The sequence below is a fragment of the Perca flavescens genome, chromosome 7, assembly GCF_004354835.1.
Source record: "Perca flavescens isolate YP-PL-M2 chromosome 7, PFLA_1.0, whole genome shotgun sequence".
Lineage (NCBI taxonomy): Eukaryota > Metazoa > Chordata > Actinopteri > Perciformes > Percidae > Perca > Perca flavescens.
In genome coordinates this window covers 13,196,193-13,200,893 of record NC_041337.1, presented here as the reverse complement: position 1 = coordinate 13,200,893, position 4,701 = coordinate 13,196,193, and the positions used below count along the sequence as shown (strand labels likewise).

The following is a 4,701-nucleotide window of genomic DNA, read 5'->3' as shown; positions in this document are numbered from 1 at the left end:
GCCAACAGGCAGATGAGATGACAGAAACTGGAGACACTCCTTGGCATAGACATCACTTACAATCTGCCAGATATCAGTAATTAATTACCATGAGCAAGTGGCATGATTTTATCAGCCATGAAGAAGAAAAAACGGAATTAGAAGGGGTTTATCAGCTTCTATTAATGCATTGTCAGGAGCTTCTAATGGGCTGATGAATATATTATTATGTGTGTACTGGGCAGCAGAGCTGAACACCAACTAAAAAAAATGTTAAACCAAAAGCCTTTGAGGACAAAATCATTCAGAACCTGGCTAACAAACACAATTTTGATGTATTTTGCTAAAGCAGGTACTGTTGGATGGAGTCTTTGAAAAAAACTAAATGCAAATAAGCACTCCCTACAAAGCATAAATGATATAACCTTTATAATTTGTTCTTACTCTTGAAGCATTAGAGATGACCTTAATGCTGCTCCTTGTTTTTTTATGAAATCCATTAGGTAATTAACATCAATTTTGAGCCACTGTTTGGGAAAAGGTACTAATTTATATCCAAATGTCTCTCTAATGTTCCTTCTATTGCTTGTGTTTGGTATCCTGAGAGTGTGTAATCAAATATATTCTTAGAGTAAATCACAGAGAGGGAGTATAATAAATCACCAAGAGATTCCAGCTGCATATTTAATTGACTGATAATTATCATTGTAAAAACAACAGCAAATTAGAAAAATGCTAAATTCTGCGTTTGGGTCAGTGATGCTTAAGCTAAAACTCCCCTAGATTAAATGCCAATGCTAAAGTCCAGGCTGTATTTCACATAAAGCTACATGTACAGGGCTTGGTTGCTCTAAAATACAGCCAAATGCTCTTTACGTGTACAGTTGGTGGTGTGACATATTTTCACTTTGAGTTTACAAGGACCACCTGAAAGTGCATTGGGATTTTTCCTACTTGTGATATCAGAAATAATAATTGCTTTACAGGCTGTCTTAAGTGCTGAACTTGATTTGTTTATCGGCTTCAGTTTAGTCTTTAGAGTGCAAAGAGCCTACAACCTCCTATCTTTTGTCAAAGACTGATATGTTTACAAAGCAAATATTTCTATTCTGGGTGGCTTGTATCTTCAATATGACTGTGTGGAAATAGGAAATACAAACAGGCCTCTCAGTGTATCTTCAAAGTGAATCCTTTAGCTCAAATCAAGATGGGATGCATATGGTGTGTTTGCATAGTTACTACATTTGAGGTTTCGCTTGATAATAGTCATCCATTTTCGTCTATAGCAGACCACTGGAGTGGAGAAGCTCCCTCATACTGACGCATTTGCTGCACTTATCATTCAGGCAGATGTATGAAAAACAGAATGATTTAGAGGGAAATGAGAAATATTCTGACGGATTCATTTTATTGTGTTTGCCGTCAACGGTCAGCGATGTGTGGCAAAAAGCCTGTAAATATACGAGGCATCCTGCTCTTATGAGTCCGATTTATTTTCCGACAGAGCACCTTTCATCAAAATGTCAATGTCGAGAGACCCTGACAGTGCCAAGTACACAGGCAGATTTATCACTCTCAAAAGTTTTCCAGCGTTTTCTCTTGTAACTTGAGATCATTTCAACCTCAGACGTGTCATCTCTGTCATTTCACGACTCTATGTAGCTCGGAAAATATGGTGTCATCTTTCCAAGTACTGCATACAGGATGAACAGTAAGTGGATTCACCACCACCACCAGTGCAATCTCATCTTTGTCTATATGCACATAAATGCCTCCACAGCACTTACTGTGACTGCAGTACATAGTTTCACTTTCTATAGTGAGTGTACAGTAAGTGCATTTCTTTTTGTGGTGGCATTGGGTCACCTTGCAGGTGCAGCTGAGGTATTAAGAGATTAGGGGCAGCAGCTCACCCTGTGGAAGGTTCTTGTCTGTGGTGTGCAGCCACATGCCTGGACCTTAATTGGCTCTGGTGGCAGTGAGTGCCCTGCCGTTACTGAGCTGAACACTGGTCAGGGGTCAGCCCAAAACAGCCCCGTCCTGTCATCCTTCCTGTCAGCCTGAAGGTCAGCGCTGTAGACCAGCGTGGCAGGAAGAGCGGGTCTCAGCCACTTACCACGGTGCGTGGACAGGTGTACCACAGCGACCTGTGGATGAGACAGACGGTTTCGAGGTGGAGGAGGAAAGACGTAGAGAGGAAGTGAAAAAAGTTTGGGTTTATTGTGGCTCGCTGGTTTGAACCTCCTTTCCTTCCATCCATGGTGTTCGACTCCTAGAAGCTTCACACTCTTAACTGAGGGGACCGATGTGTTCTTAGATTAGTATTGCAAAGTTGTCACTGCCAGCTTTATGTATCAGAAAGTTGAGAAGGAGAGTTGGCAATGAAATGAGCTGCAGCACACTAATGAATGTGGACAGGAATGGGAACCAGGAGACTTAACAATTAAAACACCAGAAGAAAGATGTGACTTTAAATCCATGATAGAGAGTGTGCCTGGGGCTAGGACAGAAGAAGAAGAGGAAAAAGAGAAAAACACTGACAGATTTCAGATGATTTGCAGCCCTGTGTGGCAAAGACCTCTGTGTGATAAGAGAGAAACAGAAAGAGAAAGAACAAGACGCACAGAGAAAGCGAGAGAGAGAGAGATCTTTGGGGAGAAAGAAGCTTTCCCATAAGGGCTACTCTTTACAAAGTGTTGCTGAATAAAATTGTGCATCTAATAAGGAAAAGTAATTTAATTTTCCTCCCTGACATCTTGTGTCACAGACAGAACTTATCCGGCTGTTCTCTACGGCAGACAAAGATAGGCAGTGGAGCTAGAGGGGGTTTGCCTGAATAGGTTTCATTCTGTTAAGACGAGACCTTTTCAAGCTGCGTTGATTAAAATGTTGTATCAAATGCTGCGCTGGCATTCCCCGCATCTTATACAACAACTCTCATTTGGAAGAAAGGACAAACATAGCTATTACAAATTAGCTTTTTTTCCCCTATGTCATACCTTTGCTTTTAACTTTCTTGGCATCACTGAATATGCAATTGGTTTTTCCATTTTACTTTTGATTTGTTCCAAAGTTACAAGTGCTCGTGAAATTTGCACTTTTAATCCCAAAGAAATAATGTTTTGTTTTTTGTTTTGTATGGTTTATACTCAATTATAGAAACCAGCATGGAACATCAATGGTTTTATTGGATTTGTTTGAAACAATTTATCAAGATACTAGAGCGAATTACAAACAGTAATGGAGCATTTGGAGAAACAACGCATTTAATATTTATTTAATCCAGAGAAGGGGACAATAAGGATGACCTGAGCCGATCCTAATGGTCGCGTGACGGCCAATGCTGGCATTTCTTTCTTTTTTCTTTGCTTTTCTGCTTTTAATGGACAGGACAGGTGAAAAAGGGGAGAGAGAGGGGGAAGACATGCAGTCTGCAGGCATAAACCTCTAAATATATGTGAGCCTGCTCTACCCACTGATCAAACCCGGCCACGATCTGGGCATTTTTTATTTATTTTTTGGGGCATTTTTGGGCCTTTATTGACAGGACAGCTGAAAAAATCAAGGGTGAGTGAGAGGGGGAATGACATGCAGCAACAGGCTGCAGGTCAGAGTTGAACCTTGGGCCCACTGCGGTGAGGAGTAAATCTCTATATATGGGTGCCTGCTCTACCATCTGAGCTATCCGGGCGCCCACCTGGGCATATTCTAACAGATCGGTATTGGCTAAAATAAAGCAGGTAAAATCTGATCCTGTCTTTACTGACTTTAACAGATATTTGTCACCTCAGTTGGCTCGTGTTGCAGATGATGATGGCTGATGTCGGTTTGTGTGCTCTCTACAAGCCGGTGTCCGCAACCACGAGTGGACTGAGTGCTTTTGTAGTTCCAATAACTCCGTCAGTTTGGACCAGGATTTGGATCAAGTAGCTCGTGAAAAATAAAGTATTTAACATTTTAGAAGGCTACAGCGGTTATTTCAATGTATCTGGTACATGGACTGACACTGGCTCCGTAGCTCAGGGGTTAGAGCACTGGTCTTGTAAACCAGGGGTCGTGAGTTCAAATCTCACTGGGGCCTAATCACATCTGTGAATTTCACCTATTTGGATCAATAAAGTATCCATTAATCTGTGTGCCCCTAGTCACTACGTTTGGCGGCTGTGGCTCTCAGTGGTAGAGCGGTTACCTGCCAATCGGAAGGTTGGTGGTTCCGTGTCGAACCACTAATTAAAGCCAGAGTTGCCCCCGATGCTGTGCATCGGAGTGTAAATGTGTGTGACTGATTATCTGATGAGCACCTTGTACGCCAGCCTCGGCCACAGTGTATGAATGTGTGTGGTTCCTGTACAATGTTAAAGCGCTTTGAGTAGTCGTTGAGACTAGAAAAGCGCTATATAAGAACAGTCCATTTACATTTACTAGGGCCAAAAAAGCTCCATAGATACATCCCTACAGTACAATAATAAAAACCAGAAGAGATGTATGCATGTAAATGTATCAGGGTTCCAGAATTTCATTTTTAGCCTTACACTACATATAGTGAGAAATCATTGTTCATAAGTGGCTCCCTGTATACAGGAAATTTTAATGTATGCCACTTAACTCAGAGATAACGTCAATTTTTACACCCACACCAGGCAGAATGCTGGATGAGGTAATATTTTCCACCTTGCACACACTAAGCCCCCACATTGCATGCATTAAGAACATAAATTCCTG

General features: G+C 41.5%; 1 non-coding gene across 1 annotated transcript; it reads left to right on the top strand.

The window, feature by feature from the left end:
• The first annotated feature begins 3,987 nt into the window (after positions 1 to 3,987).
• trnat-ugu (transfer RNA threonine (anticodon UGU)) lies at positions 3,988 to 4,060 on the top strand. The gene has a single exon. It is a non-coding gene; the product is annotated as a tRNA-Thr (tRNA).
• Positions 4,061 to 4,701: the final 641 nt, after the last annotated feature.